General features: G+C 46.5%; 1 protein-coding gene across 4 annotated transcripts in view; it reads right to left on the bottom strand.

Annotated features, from left to right (window-relative positions):
• col8a2 (collagen, type VIII, alpha 2) overlaps window positions 1–16,943 on the bottom strand; it is a 58,585-nt gene that overhangs the window by 29,002 nt on the left and 12,640 nt on the right. The window contains exon 1 of one of the 4 annotated variants that reach the window (XM_037474420.2): window positions 4,504–5,244. The exons of the other annotated variants lie outside the window; for them this stretch is intronic. The gene's annotated coding sequence lies outside the window, so the exon portion shown is untranslated. Of the gene's footprint in view, window positions 1–4,503; window positions 5,245–16,943 lie in introns of those variants that run through there. 4 annotated transcript variants of the gene reach the window in all.

Here is a 16,943-nt window from a genome sequence, read left to right as displayed (position 1 = left end):
TGTATGTGAAGAAGGGTTCGATGTAAAAAAAAACACTGCCCCGTGAGAGCTGAAGGGGGCATGTTGCCTGGCACCTGTGAGCTCAAAGGCCGTGCTCGGACCGGGCCATTGCCGACGGAGTCAATGGGAGGTGGAGGAATCCCCCCCCCCATTGCTTGCTCCCCTTGTCTCTCTTTCCCTGTCCCACTGTTGCTGCCAGCCCTGTGGAAAAAATCCCTCTAGTCCAGACGCCGTTAGACGACAACAAAAGAGCAAGTGGGAGTAGGATGAACACAGAGAAAAGAAGACAGACTAATGAATGAGTGAGTGACAGCGAGAAGAAAAATAAAAACGTCGGTGCAAAAATTGAATGACAGAATGAGAATAATAACATTTTCTACTGTTTTTCTTGTTTTCCTCCTTTTACCGCACCTTGCTGTTCTTCAGGGCTCGTACAAGGCTGAGGGCCAGAGCTATTTCCTTCAATGCAAGCGCCTGATTAATCACCTGCTGCGCCATCCCCCCCCCTCTGGAGGGCTGTATGTTTGTGCAGGTTCATTATCTGCCATACAGCAGACTAACTTCCACATATATCACCTGCACGTCCGGGCCAGTTTGGCTACTGGCGATGTGCTACCAAGCTCAGGGAGTATAAACACACACACACACACACACACACACACAGAAAAACAGCGACAACATGCAAATCTTCATGCATCTGCACGCAGCGATGTGTGTTTTTCTTCGGGCCTGTTCAGCCTGAAAAACAAATGCAGCCAATCAATCTTAGGACCAGGGCCTGCACTGAACACGGCACTGTAACCGGCCGTAATTACACGTCTTCCGGCTGAAAAGAAAGCACACTCCTGTTGTTTGAAAGCAATAAAGGAGTGCCCTCTAACACCCTTTCCTCTTCAACAAAGGGATAAATGAGTGTGTGTGTGTGTGTGTGTGTGTGTGATCTAAAGGTGTTTGAGTTCGAAAGGATGTGGAGGAATGAGTGGGCGTTTACTTTTCCTTGAGAATGAGTAGCATTCACCTTCATTTCCTGCGAGCTCGGGCATCAGACTTAGAGTAAGAGAAGCACATGTGCACTCAAGCGTCCCAGACACACACACACACACATGACAATATACAAAAAAGGCACAGAAAGCCTTTCAGGAGAACAATTCATCATTCAGGGAAGAATCATACGCATGCAAGTGACGGATAAAATGTTTTGGGATTATTATTTTTTTCCAAGTTTTCAAGTACCAAAATTTCTAAACGCTGATCATCAGAAACCATCCTGGATGGTATTGGAGTGATGAGATGATTAACTGTAGACTTACTGTTTACTGCAGCTGATAAGACTGCAACAGGTTTTCTTTTCACTACAAGATGCCATCCGTTTGTGTCTGTGTGTGCGAGCGGCCTGGTGTTCTGCCCCCTTGTGGCATCAAAGTGTAGACTATTACAAGCCGAAGAAGAGTGAGAGACAAAAGAGTGGCAAACACTGACCTGAGCCTCAAATGTCTCTCTGTCTCTCCCCTGTGCTGACACAATGAGGGGCACATCTCCCCAAAAAGCTTAAAGATCTACAGAGATGACCTCGTTATTTCACCTTGACGTCAGAGATTCAATATCACCCTCAAAGATTCAATAAAAAAAAGAGCTGTGGTGAGTTTAGAGCCTCAAATGTACTAACTTCAACATGTTCTGGCCTATAAAGTGGAGCGCGAGAGTCTCAGCTCCGTATGAACAGGCGGTTTGGCTGTGAGAGCATGTTCACCTCTTTGGAATGTGTGTGTGTGTGTGTGTGTGTGTGTGTGTGTGTGTGTGAGAGGAGTGTTGAATCCATGAAGGTGTTTGTATTGCACAGGCCATAAAGTACGCTGTTTGTGCCACTGTGCGCGGCCGCGTCGCGCTGTGTCGTAAGCCCGGCTGGGCTGCCGGGTCGGAGGCTGTTTGTTGTGGTTTAAATAATGTTCTGCACGCACAAACACACTCGAGCCACCGCCCGCAAGCCACCAGTGGCAAAGTACGTGACCACTGGAGAACAGAGAGTCTCAGTCAGCGGGCAGGTGGTTGCCGTGGTTACAGCAGAATGTCGGCGTCGTATATATATATATATATATATATATGCCAGGCATGGCAACAGATGCCCAAGAAACAGGCCGTGAAGAGAGGGGCTTAAATCCTGCCCGAAACAGAGGTACTTTATTTAATAAACAAAGAAAAGGGGCGGGGAGCTGACTGGAAACAATCAAACAGTCAATTAGAGAGGGCCCAAACTTCACGAGCCCACGCCGCTTTGAACACCGCGCAGCAGCAGCTTTGTAGACCCGATCGACTCATTGTACCTCACTGCCAGGGGGCGGGACTGCGTGAAGTCCCGCCCCCTGGCAGTGAGGTACAATGAGTCGTGTGTATCCATTCAATCGGCTCCCCTTGAAGGATGCTCACACATGTTTTGATCCTCACACTGATTCGGTCACTTAGGGCTCGTCCGGTGACGCCATATGGCTCCGAGACAATTTCGAGTTGAAAAAAATAGTTTGGAACTGATTTTAAAATACTTTTTAATAGTACTGTGTCATTTAAAAGTAAACAGAAATTTAGTTTTGAAGATAAATTTCACTGGGTCACGGGTCACCCGTGGGTCGGGTCTGGAACCAATGGCTCGCGAGCATGTCCGGGGTCATTGTAAAGGTGAGGAAATCAATTTTATCAGATAGCCAACTAGCTTATCCGCTTCAAGCCTTTGTAACGGAAAAGATGGCGAGAAGAAAAAAAGACGATGATTACCGTGCATTCCGGGCTGCGTGGACAGAGGAATTTGCATTTGTGGAGGGGGCAGGATCTGGGGTACGGCTAACATGCAATGATAAAACTGCATCGATGAAACGGTCCAATATAAAGCGGCACTTCGATACTGCACCATGCTTCATTTGCATCGAAATATATCCATCGGGGGGGGGGGGACAGCAGGAAAGGGGCGTGCGAGGAGCTACAGACGGGTCAGCAGCCACTACGTGTGTGGACCACGCGAGGTGACGGCAATTCCGCTAGCTTTGCTAATAGTAAGGAATGGAAAGCCACTCACAGATGGCGAGTATATTTAAGACATATTTCATTTATTATACGTTAAAAATACTCAATGGCTCTCAACGAAATATATTTAGAAATATTCTCTAATCTCCCAATCAAAAAGGTTCCCGACCCCCGACTTAGGGGCTATACACAACACGTGTGTCAGCACGTGCACCAACACGCACTCGCGCGCACACACACACACACACACACAGGTATATCCAGTTAAGTCTTCTTGCTGTAAGCCAGCGAATAAGAGACGATGCTGCCAAATGCTTTTGGAGCTCAGAACTCCAGCAAGCTGTTTTTTCCAGACTCTCTCCCTCTTCTGTCTTTTTCATACCCTCACTCTACACCTCTCTCTCTCTCTCTCTCTCTCTCGCTCTGTGTTTCCTTCTCTGTTTCTGCCTGCTTCTTTCGCGACGACAGCCTCCAACACATGGGAGCGAAAAATGTATCTTCTCAGCAAAACATGCATTTTTGCACATGTTCACTAATGCGCTCCCCCTGGACTTTCCGCTCTTGCTCGGGCTCAATTTCTCTCGCTCCGTCCCTTCGTCATGCGGGACACCTGGGGACTAGAGGGACTAGAGGGACTCGCGGCTCTCCGTCCTCTCTCTGTGCGCGACGGAGGGATGTCGTTACAGTGGAATGCAGCGTCGCCTGCCAGAGGCGTCACAGTGGATGCACAGAGTGCAAAAGAAAAAAGGGGGGGGGGGGGGGGTGGGACGACGAGGAGAGGAGACGAGAAAGGGAGAAGAGAAACGATCACTTCAGTTTATTCCACTTACAAAATATAATCACTCTGCATACCATCCCAAAATATGAAAGAGGCAGCAGCGCATGCCAAACGAATGGGGCATATTAGTGGCAGCTATGGAGGACACCCCACTTAACAGCATATTTAGAATATCTGTTATTGAGCCAAACCACACACACACCACGCCCACTGCAACATCAGCCGCATAAGCATCAGATATATGTACAGCATGATATCAGGGCAATACACCTGAATAATAATCAATACCATAGACACCATTTGGGCAAAAAGGAAGAAAAAGTCACGGAAAGATTCCCGCTTTGACGACAGAGAAAGTCACTGAAAGTACATAAAGAGCTTTAATATTGTTGAACCCGGGTTTGTCTTATTTGATACACGTTAGTTAAATGGATGGGACTTGCTGGACGACCCGTATCGGTATTATTTGTAATCTGCAAGCTGTTACTCTGAGCACCGGCTTAAGACTGAGGAGAATTAAGCAAGTCCCATGACAAAGATATTTCACCGTCTGTTTTATATTTTTATTTTTTCCCCCCTTTTCCTGTTCCCTCCTCCGGTTTCTTTTGGCCTCGACCGCTGCAGCCACATGTAGCAAAAGTGAAAAGAAGAGACGACGGGACACGAGGATGCTGACAGAGCACCAGAGAAACAGGAGGGCAGGTAGGGCTTACCTTTCTCTCCTCAGGGCGTTGAGCACCGGGTAAGGGCAGCGGTAGGGTGTGAGCTTCAGGTGGGTCTCTCTTCTACCTCCCTCCTTGCTTCAGCCACGCGGGGCTCCCATGGGATGCAACGGCATCAGATATTCAATGAACATGCAGCCAAAAAGGGAGGAATGGTGTCCTCCTGGGCAGAGAGTCGGTCCAATGCTGCACACGGGGGGGGGGGGGTGCAGGGAGTAAAGAAAAACCACTCCAGGAAGTTTTGAAAATTGGAGTTTTTCAAATGCAAGTGGAGCAAAGTGTATTTGACTTTTATTTAACTCTAGTAAAAAGTTTTTAAAAAACAGTCCATCCACGAGCTACTCGCCACAGATGGTCTAATTGAGAGGGGGGATGAGAGAGCAATCAGAGAAGAGGGGAAGAAATCCTCCGTGCCGTCTTCAAGCTGTCCAGACACAGGTCTGAGGAACACCTTCCCAGTGCGTGCGACTCCCCCCTTGTCCAGGGTGGAAAGTAGGAGGGAAGGAGCGAGGGAGCGGGACGGGAGAGGGAGAGCGAGAGCGAGAGCAACAGTGGAGTGAGACTCCAGTCAGGCAGCCGGGGCAGCCAACGTATATTGAGCTGAAGGCTGTGGGGTCCAAGCAGCGCTCCCAGAACTTATACCCAGGGGCCCGCGCACCTCGCTGCTCCAATCTGCCTGGCTTACTTTGCGATCCCTCTCCCACTGGCTTATTTTGGGAAATACAGACAGGATTGTTCATTTGGGTTGAACCCCTTTCGTACAAAAAAACAAGTGTCTGTGGCGGGCCGCGTTGACGAGGGGAGGGGAGGGGAGGGGGGCAGGATGGGGTGGGGTGTCGGCCCGCGCGGAGAGGGCTGGGGGGGGGGGGGGGGGTTAGTGGTGAGGTGGAGGGAGGAGAACGCAAACGAGACGGGAGAACAGAGGATTCCAGAGGCGTCTCTTCCCCACCACCCCTCCCTTAACTCCCCTCTTATTTCAAAACATACCTTTCATAAAAAAAGAAACGTACAGAAATACATTCATCAGATCAAACATGTAGATATCGGGGTTAAACACGACGGAGATTATAATCCTGAAATCCCCCAAAAAGAACGTTTCTCGTTATTTGCCCCGTAGCTGCAATAATCTCTATGCAAGACATAACACTGGATAAGTGTAATACACAAAGGGGCATTGTGTCGTTGCCTAAAACCCGCTGCTGTTTCTGTACAATCGTTACATGATAGCACTCTCTTGGGGTTAATCACCAAAACATTGAATTACGTCGGTTCACATTTCGCTATTACAGCCCGTCCATTCATTGCTACAAGATGTATTACAAGCATCAAATAGACCTTACATTTAAATCCTGCCAAGCATTTGCAGGAGAGAAAAAAAAAAAAAATGCACAAACTCTCATCAACATGGATGGTTGGAAATCGTGGTTTGGACGTTAGCTAACAACCTGTAGGGGTTCCTTATCGTTCTCCAGGTGACTCCCATCAGAAGGCTGGAAAGACCAGTGGAGGTTTTTAGCATTCAGTGTTTAATTGGCACGGAGTTCGCGTGGCCCTTTGCTTTGGTAGTGGACCTTGGAAAGAAAGCTGCCTCCGTGCTTTTCGATTGGAAAGCTGGCCCAGCCTTTCCCTGAAAGACCCACTGGGACTAAGCCAATGGCTGATTTAGAGATCAGATCGAGATTGGGATTCCAAGTGGATCTTGAAACGATAGAGCGAAAGCAGCGAGAGAGAGAGAGAATTAGAAAAAAGGCTGTTTTGGGGGGTTTATTCAAAATAATCTCGTGCCAGTTGGTACTGATTTACTAAAAGTAATCTTAGCCGCATCCTCTCATTCATTACTCAAATCACAGCTTAAACTTCATCTATTTCCCAAAAGCTGCCCTTCCTGCTGCACTTTTCTCATTCATGTTTTACTCATGAAGAGTAATAAGCCTTCCCAGACTGTCATTTTTCCAACCACCACCACCCAAGCAACGGGGAACTCGGTCTTTCCTTGCATGAGAACTACAGGCAACGTCTCAACAAAGGCATATTTAGATCATGTATTTATTATCAAATGGGACCAGCCATTATTACACTCACATTTACGACACAGGTGGCGTATGATACGTACAATTTCCATCAATAGTGATTCAACGTGCATGACTGTACTCTCTCCATCCACTGACGGCTGTTCTGCCCCGATGGAAGTGAATGAACTGGCCCGTTGTTGACCGCGCTATCAGAAAAGCACGCTGTTCGCGAGTGGAGCCGGGCTAAACTGTATAATCACTAGAAAGTAAGCAATCGGCGTCATGTCTGTGAAAGGGAGCCATGGTGCAGCTTGAAGTTGACTGAATGGCTCTCTGAAACATGGAAAGGGTGGAGTGACCAGATGCCCAGCCATGATGTCATCAATAGGATCCCTGTGTGGTAGTAGTAAGGGCCTGCCATTCATTCACCCCCCCCCCCCACCCAGGTGTGTGTTTGCGCGTGACCGCCGCGTCGTTGATCACACCCTGACACATCTTTTGTGTTATTTGCATTTTTTGTTGCTCAAATGGGAGAAAAATAATCGTGGGTTTTGGAAAACTCACGCACACAGGACAGCCACTTCCTGTCAGGGCTGTGCGACAGCTCCACTCAAGCAGCATCCGATACTCACACACACACAACATTCATTCTCACTTGTACATTTGGGTTTGACACACACACACACACACACACACACACACACCCCTTAAGAAAATCCCCGAAACAGTCACTCCGGCCCGGTACACAAGTCCCCTCCCACGCGCTTGCTTTTACAAGGTGAAACATTCCCCAGTTGAGGGAAAAAACACCTGGTCGTCACAAGTTGCTCTATTTTCACTCGGCTTTTCCCCTTCGACTCCGTTCCGTTAGAATGAGTAAAAACAAACAGTCTAAGTGACTGGAAAACCGTTGCGTTGCATCACACGGGCCCGCTTTGCCCTTGTTGTGTTGGTCAAAAGCTCCCAAAAATAAGCCGTGAAGGGTCGGTTTGGCGTCACAGGTACACTCCACCCTGCACCACACCCAGCGCCCCCCCCCGCCCCCAGACATAAACCCCACTGTGTGTTAACGTATGGGGGTCTGTTCTACTCAAAGGCGGTGTGTTTAGGTGGGGTGAGTTCATCGAGTGGGTCGTGCCGAGGGTCCGAGGGTGTTCAAAGGTGGAATTGTTTGTGTTTTTCGGGGCTTTCTGGTTGCAATGTGATTTTGTCCAGTCTCTCTGAGGGTTGTAGTTTGGTTATTCAGTTGACTGCTTAAACCAATATGGCTTTGACTGTGTTTAATCTAATTAAACGTCCCATTTCAACACTAGATGAAAGGTTTGCACCGTCCTTCCTTCGCTTAAAGCCCCCTTTTATTCAAACAAGGCATCCAGATCATGTAACAAAGGTCAGCGTTGAAGGTTTCACGCAAGGACAGCAGAGGACAGGTGTCCCTCTCTCCCATCATTGGGTTTTCTCCTCTGCTTTTGTACTCCCTCTTTTCTTCGCCAACGGCCTCTTTTTCCCCTTGGGGTCGTTTCCTCTCAGGTGATGTGGTCCACCTTTGTCTGTTCTAACCTTACAAAGGAATGCCTGGCATTCACCGGGCTGTGCCTACGCCGGCCGGTTAAGTAGAGCAACAAAAAAAAAAAAAGAAGAAGAAAAGGTGGTGCGGGAGAAAGTGAAGAAAGCGAGGAAAAAGGGAGAAACACTTAAAAGACGTGCGAGGAGAAAGGAACGGTAAGACGGGGGGGGCGGATCAAACTTGAGGCCTGTGAAATTGATGTCAATCTCAACAGGGAAATTCCTCCGAGATGAGCTTGGGGCTCTGCCACCACCCACGGCTGGCACAGGGGTGGAGAGTGTGGTGGGTGGCGTGATGGGAGGGGCACGAGAGGGGAGAGGGGAGAGGGAGGGGAGTGGGATGGACGGATTGATGGATTGATGGGAGCAGAAGATATTTCTGGCACGTCTCCGCCGCAGGCCGACTCGAGGCACATTGTCTGTCGAGCCCTGTATCCCTGTGGGTGATCATTTGACACTGACGAAGGGGAGGGGCGGGACAGCAGAGAGAGAGAGAGAGAGAGAGAAAGGGATGCCAGTGTTTCCACCCTGGGAAAATGCCTTTGGGCGATATTAGAGGACAGCCTGGGTAAGTCTTATGTCTGCTGTAACGGGGGAAGAGGAGACCAAGGAAGAAAATGAAGAAGACGATGAAGAGTTGCAGAGAAGAAAAAGAGGACGTGCATTTTGAAAAGGTGTTCAAACAGTGATTCCTTACGTTTTCTTCACACACGTGCACAAGTGGTTGATGAAGACACGAGTGTCTACACAGTAATTAGTGCATCTTTTTGTGAAAACGCTCTGTGGCATGCATTGAGTGTAGAGTGGTGACGGACGGCCATTTTGCTGCTCCTGTATCCGTGGCAGGTTATTTTGACCCTGGGTGGTCTCTGCTGAAGGACTTCGACGGTCATTAATCATCAGTCTGGAATCAAATGTCAGGTGTGTGAGAAAGAAAAGAGGGTTGGTCAGTAAGCAAAGAGACAGCGAGAGCACCTACTGTGCTGTACAGTGAATACAGCGCGCATGTGTGTGTGTGTGTGTGTGTGTGTGTGTGTGTGTGTGAGCGGGCTCGAGGCTAGCCTTGCGTCCCAGTGGATATCCTAATCAGCTGAGCTTGTGGTGGGCTGAAAAGAATGTGAAGATTATTGGCTGGTAATTGTTTTTCGAGGGTGCAACAGCGCTGCTGTATCTCAGCCAGTAGAACTTTCCTTGCAGTGTGAAACGCATCGACGTACTGTGTGAAGGTCAAGGTCATGGGACACTGGGTAGGAGCAGGCAGATGAGATTCAACACCCGGGTTAAATTGCATTGCTTCCAGATTACGAGGTGATATGTGTGTCTTTTATCTACAATCTTCGAGGTTCAAAAGAGAAATACACAGTTTATCTCCCAAACTAATATCCTGCCAATCCTCTGGACGTAGAGAGTTAAAACAACACCCCCTGAAACTGATAAGCTCGCCCCAGCTAATAACACTCCTAGCCAGGCCCGACTGGGCAATGGGAACGACCATCTTTCCCAAATATAGGAGAATTAGAATGAGTTTAGGTTTGCTTTCTGTTAGTTTTCAAAAGACATTTTCCGCTTTTCAGAACCAGCGGGCAAGGGAGCGATTTCCTTCACAGCAGGAGCAACAGAATCCCCAAACCCAAACAACCAGGTCTGAATAAATAAAGTAAACTGCCGGAGTTTAGATATCTCAGCGCAGCCTCCGAGATACTCCACCCAGATGGGATACGAAGAGCTGGCACCAGGGCTCCGTGAGTTCATTAACACTCGAGAATGACTGCGCAGCACAGAAGGTTTAATTGTTTACATCCACTGGATGGAAGCCCACAGCAGCAAAGCCTCTCAATGTGTTTTGGGACCTTTTAATTCCAGGTCAGATCTTAATGATCTTCATTCTCGGCATTGAAAAACAGATTTCATATAATTGCTGTGTATCAATCCCGCTATCTCGATTTTTTGAGACAGTGATTGTGGCCATGGCGCCATACGAGATATGAATTTAATCATGCTGTTAATGACATGACCAAATTGGTTAAACAGAAATATTTGGTCATTCATTGTGACCTCAGTATTCTGTCATTGAGAAAAATTGTAATTAATTGCACTTGGCTAATTTAAGCTAGCAGAGTTTTGCGAACAATAGGACACACTCCTTTCTACTGATCTACTCTTTTTTTCTTTTTCTTTTGGAAATCTGCTGAGCAGTGATGGTCCATGCAAGAGGCCTTTAATGTGGGCCTGAGAAATAAAAATAAATGAATCTGATGAATATAAATACCTCCACATTATAGGATTGTGGATTCTGCTGCTTCAAATATGAATTTGGCAAAATTCTACTTTATTCAAATCAATTAAAAAGTACAACTGAATCCTTCTTAATGGAGACCAGCGGGCTTGTGAGCGAGCAGCCTTTGGCGAACAAGGTGTGCGTGTCTTTTGTTAGTCATAGCGTGATTGAGAGGTGTGACCCGCCGCGTGAAGCTGTCAGCAGCGCTGTCTGCGATCGCGTCCTGCTCAATGCAAAAAGTGTAGGTGCAGCTTGTCCCACACCTGGCTTCCCCGGTCTAGCTTTGTGAACGTGCCCTGACCTCGATGCTCACAGGAAACCTCCTCCCTAAACAGCTGTTTCCACGCGTTCCCCCCCCCCCCGAAGACGAGGAAACGAGAGACGTCTCGGCGCCGGTGTGTGTGGGTACCACATCGTGAGTTTCAAAGTTCTGAAAGGACAATACGCGAGACAAAGATGTCTCTCTTTGAGACGTTGAGAAATATTAACTGTCGAAAGCAATCATATTCACCTTTGATCATTCTGGGAGTACGAAAAGGGAACAATATGACCTTGTTCAAAGTAGAGTGAATTAGTCACGAAGCACTTCTAACCGAGTGACTGTTGAATCCACGACACGCCCTTTGGGAAATACTGCTCTTTTTCATACAAAATTCATTACGATGACTTATTCCTGTGAAACCGAGAAGACAGGGCGCCGTGAGGATGGAAATATGTGTGTGTACATTACGCATAACAAGACGTCAAAATGAAGTGCAAATAATGAGGCTGTCAACGGGGGCAGCGAAGCCTTTGCCAGCAGACCAGTTAGAGGAGTGGGGCGAGCAGTAACTCTGACACACACCTACCAGGAGAAAGTGACAACTGAAGCCTCGAGTGTTGGTGGTTCTCCGCCTTCCTGCTTCTCCAGCCTCCTTCGGATTTTCTGCTTTTTGGCCCGTTTCTGCCTCAAAAGACAGCGGAGCTGTAGCTATTGTTGAGTTAAGTGATTGACTAACATACTGACATACGTGTTAACAAGTCATTATTAAAGATGACAAAGCTGCCATTTAATTGAATGTTTTTTTGTATGGTTTCCATACCGTTTTTTGTAGTCTATTTATGTCATAGGTGTTTTTTCAACAACGAAAATGACATGAGATGCAAAGTCTTTCCGTTTTAAATGACCCATTCAATGCAAACCATTGTATTCCCTGGGTGTCTATCTGAATTATCGGCCCCTCTCAGTGCTGGCGGAGGCCTGACTCTGGTTTCCGAGCTGTCAAAGTTTACGTCCCGCAATAACTGTTTGCTTTTCTTAACCGTTACACCGCCAGCACTCATCCAATTAGCGCCTGCATCGATTACAGCTTCCTAGCCCTGCAGGTTGGGGGGGGGCAACAGCCTGTCTCCCTGCACGCCAGGGTCCGTTTGCACAACCCCTGGGTATTTATGTGTCGAGAGACATTCGCTTGGACAGGAGGAGGACACCTAAACTTTCTCTCGTCGATGTCCTGCTTTGACTAGCTTCTGACAAATAAACGTTATTGTTGGAGCTAAGGCCAGCGGCTCGAATGGGACAAGGTCCTGACCTCTGTCATTTGTGTGGGGCTGCTGAAATGCATGGAATATCAAGCTTCCTCTCCTTGCGCATCATGCTGAGAGACTACAGCCGATACCCCCCCCCCCCACAAAAAAACAAAACAAACACGGTTATCTTTTGTGCTACACGTGGCCAAAATCCCCAGGCGAGTAATCCACTCCGAGTTAATATTCCAGGACAAACAGACGTTCACGTTCAACACGATGCTTCTCTTAAAGCCGTAAAATGCAAATCACTTGTGTTCTCTCCAGGCCGACTTCTCTCGGGAAGCGAGGCCCGAATGTGAATTGGAGCGCACAAACGTTTTGAGAAGCATTTTAATGTTTTGTTAGTCTTGCAATTACAGTCCAATTGTGTAGAATTCTCCAAGAAAATGTCTGTGAAAACACAGGCACAGTGCGGGGCTTTCGTCATGTTGTTTAGTGTCTGAGTATGTTTTGGTGTCTACATGGATGTCAATGTGATAGAGGGCGCCACGGCATTATGAAAATCACCGCATGACCTTTCCGACTGAATTATATATAGATGCTGGAGACGATTTCATCTTTAAAAAGCGTTTTATAAAAACACCTTTTGCTTTCTTTTCTGGGCATTTTCCCCCGCCTTTTGCCTTTTAAAGCTTAAGTCATGCAAGCCTGGAAAAGATATTAGTCTACATCGACCAACTTAATTCATATCCCCATCCCCATTTAGAATCATGTCCAGAGCACAGTGGACAGCGTGGTGGAATGTATAAAGAAGGATGTATGTTCACGTGGTGTACACCACCTCTGACCTTTGGTCCATTACGGTCCCTCCATTCTCTGGCCCTCCATCCTCACATTTCTCCCTCGGTGTGTTTTAAAAAGTCTGAGCCCCTCAACCTAACCAGCGGGCTGTGGTTCCCTCTTGAACCATTCACATGGAACTGGTTAGGAAGACATTCCTTCCATGGAGGGAATGTCTGGCACCAAGCGCCTGTAATACAGAAATCATAAATGGGAGGTCCGGCCTAATCACATCCCGTGGCACCCTCACCCTCTCTGAGCTCCCTCTTCCTCCTTCCTCTTTTTCTTCTCCCACCCCCCCCCCCCCCCCCCTGAGGAGCTATTAAGAGGGGGGCGGGGCGACCGAGAGCATCCCATCTTTTCCTTTCCTGTGTAACATGAGGGTGTAAATCATTATGCATCTGGCTCATCTGATCTTATAACACCAGTGGCTGAAAAAAAGTGTTTCTTTTTTTTTTTAAAGGACACACTGATTTCTGGGAAATGAAGTGCATAGAAAGGCTGTTGTTTTGTTTTGTTTTGCAGTTTCTGTAACATTTCCCCTGATATTTAATCTCAACAGCAGGGTTGTGATACCTTGTTCAAAAGGCTGTGGTTCAAGATTGATGAATCAAAGTCGTCTGACTGCCTGCAATGCATTACATCAGGGGAAGTAAATGAATGAATATATCGCTGTAAACGCACTGAACCAAAAAATCCATCGGTGGAGACGCAACATTAGACCATGTGAGCACAATGACTATCACACAGTGACACCAAAGCGCCAGTGTGACGAAGTTGGGATGAGAACGTGTTTGATAAACCCTGTTTAGAATGACCAATACCAAATATGCAGGAACGACAACTACAGCAGCACAAATTCGAATGAATGGTCCAACTCTGCGTCTGCCGGAGGTGTAATCAGCAAAAAAGAGGACTGTGATGATATCTCAGGGCTTTGTTTCATTTACCACAAAGTTGTCAAAAATCACTTTAAATAAAGATAAACAAAGGGAAAGATTTCTAAATGAAGGTCAGGACTTGAGGGGCGAAATAGGCTCAAATCACAGACATGTAGAGGAGTAAGCGCTGTACAGCCAGGTACAATTTATGGTTTCTTTTAATTGTTTTATTCATGTAGCGATGGTCAGGTTGGTTGTTCTTCTCATGAGAGCAGCATAGTTTTTTCATTATTAGATACTTCTTCGGCAGAGCGTTCCACGGTGACCTAAAGTGCGGCTTTAGTAATGAACCATTCTCCAATCCATAATCTTTCAAACCTTTTAATGTTATGCTAGGATGGAGGATTTTTTTTTTTAAATCTCTTTCCAGAAGAGTAAAACATTCCTCGCCATGTTTTCCTCTGTCTCCATCGGTCTTTCTGGCTCAACATAGTGGTCCGACGAACGTCCCTGCCTCCGTTTCCTCCTCCTGTTTCCCCACCACTGCACTTGGCCCCCGATTCGTCAACTTGGACCCGAGGCAATGAGCAACGAGCCGGTGGAGAGTTGCCGTTGTCCCAGTGCCTCGTCCATGAGCACAACGCAGCGCCAAGTAGGAGCAATGGGTTCCCCCCCCCACCCCCCTTCACGATCCCTCTCCTGACTTCTGGGAAGTAAAATCCTACGATAGGAGGAAAAATCTGGCCTGGGCTCATTTTTAGATGTTGCCTTTTTCGAATGGTCTGGCAACTCATTGGTGGCTGGTGGAGTTTGTTGGCTTCAATGTACTTGCAGGATCCGCAAACACATTTTGAAATGCAACTTTAAAAGGGCACCATCACATCTCCTTCTTTGAACCCCCCAAAGAACCTGGTTGAGGGAAACAAAGGTGCCCTTGAATCTCTCCTGCTCGTGTTGCGTGTAAGGATATCTAGACCAAACGCAACATATTATCGCAAGCCAATCACCATTTTCACCAGAGAATGGTGCATTAGGAAATATTACTAAACACTAATGGCAGTTTTTGGAGAGAGTGGTGAGGAGAAACCGCAATGCAGGGAGGGAAGGATTACTGAAGCGGCGAGGACACCGAAAAAATGCTTTTTTGAAAATAAACGGATGTTCTTCAGAGAAAAAACAATACAATGGTTCATGTTGTTGCATCAATGCTGGTGATATAATAGTTATTTGTCTGTCTCGCCAAAAGTTAAATCGGAAGATAATGTTTTTGCTTTGGCCACAGAGCTAGAAGAAGGAGGCGTATAGCGGAGTTGAGCATAGATAGATTTTAATGAAGGAGAAATACTGGGCCTGAATGTTTGTTCGGGAAGTTACACCTAGTAACTGTGTAGTTAATAAGATTTAATCTGCTAGGCGGAACTGTTTTTATTTGCAAGAGAGTAAATCGGTATGCTAAGCTAATCTCTTCATAACTGCAGCTCACACACACACACACACACACACACACACACACACGCAGAAGTTATATCACGCTTCTCATCAACAGCTTTCTGCACAATCCCTCAAATGTCAAACTATTCCATGGAGACTCTTTGATTTTAGTCTGATATTGGATGAAGTTGTTCAGCAGAACATAGCAGAAAAACACTAAATGGTGCAACAACTGCTGCAGGTATATAGTTGTTTGGATTATAACCTTCTGAACGACCGGCCTCATTTTGTACTGGAAAAAATGTTTTGAACAGCAAAGTGATTCATCATCGTGACATGGTGAGACCAGGAATCAGCTTGATGGGATTTTCTGAAATCCAACAGACTCCTCTGCGCTACTACAAGAAAAGTCAAAAAGCACAATGCCATCATCTCCAGAAAAAAACCAAAAACATTTCAGTACAACCATGGCAACCAAGCATGTGAACTTTTACTCTCTACCAACACCAATCTGCCGACATTCTTCCGATGTTTCTCCCCTCTCATCCATCTCTTCACCTTGGTCCACTCAATAACAGGAGCGCACAGGAACGTGGGCTAATCTGTCTGGGCCGGTGTTCTGGGCCTCGCATGGGCTCACGTTGAGGCCCGGTCTAATCACCTTTCGGATCAGTGTGGAGAGGAGAGGAGGCCATACCTTTTATCCCAAACCAAAGTCAACAAGGCAGGATTCCTGGGAAGCATTGCAGGCATTCTTGAAAGCAGAAAAGAGAGGTAAAGAAACTGCTACTGACCCCTGTCTCCCAAATTTAAGAGGATCACAAAGCGGAGGAAGGAAAGAATGCAACATTTGTGTTGGTGTGTGTTGCGATAGGAGAAAGGTGCCCCAAATGCTTCAATGAAATGAAGACACACGTTCTAGTAGGGTAGTCACGATACCAAAATTATGACTTCCATACTATACCTGCCAAAATATTACGATACCCAATACTTTCGATACGATACCACAAATAATATACTGATACCGATACTATATTTATCTATGATAGTAATAAATAAAACATCTGTAAGGTTCCCTTTTTAGCAGCTTGTTCCTGCCCAGCTTTATGAACACTTAACAAATGTCATTCATGTTAGTATTAGCCCACAGAAAGATTTGAATGAAAACTACATGGTAAAATCATAGCATTGGTTACACACGGCTATGTAGGCCTATTGTCCGTATCCGACTATATGACTACATAGTTATTTCCATATGTATGAATTACATCATTTTACAGCTGTGTGTTTGAGGTGGGAAAAAAATAAAGCTATGTGGGTTGGGTACATTAGAGATGGACACATAATTAAAGGGCAATTTCTCCCCTTTATTGAAAAACGACAATGAAAATTGCATCTAGTGTGTATTATTTGGTACAATTTTGTGTGCATTCTGACCTCATGATCACAGCTGGACTATTCAGTAACTTATTTGCTGTCACAGGCTTTTGGATGTTTTCACATGGGGAAACCGTGAGAGCTGGCAGCCCTGTAGCTGTGTTGGTTGGCATGACAACAACCTTCCTAACAGTCAAACATCAAGCAAGTGCAACAGAAGATAAAGCAGTCCTCTTTTATCCGGACATTTCCTCTTTTTGAGACCAAAAAAAAGGCGTAAAATGGTTGCGTGCTTTTTTAATTAAGTACTGGTACTAAAAATATTCAAAATCGTACTGTTTTCAACGTAAGGGCTCTCGTACCGCTACACCGTGCAACATTACTTTATAGTGCGGGTAAAATAACTCAAAAGTCAAATAATTTCACTGGGTCAGAATAGTCAACTTTCAATCAGTCAATCGCCCCTGCTTCTTCAATCCCGTTGTAATTCAAAGTCCTCCTGTCTGCGTTCCTGTGAAAGCGCAGGAGGTCGGCGCT

Source organism: Pungitius pungitius, chromosome 17 (assembly GCF_949316345.1).
Source record: "Pungitius pungitius chromosome 17, fPunPun2.1, whole genome shotgun sequence".
NCBI lineage: Eukaryota > Metazoa > Chordata > Actinopteri > Perciformes > Gasterosteidae > Pungitius > Pungitius pungitius.
The sequence above is the reverse complement of the archived record's forward strand: the minus strand, read 5'-3'. Positions and strand labels throughout refer to the sequence as shown.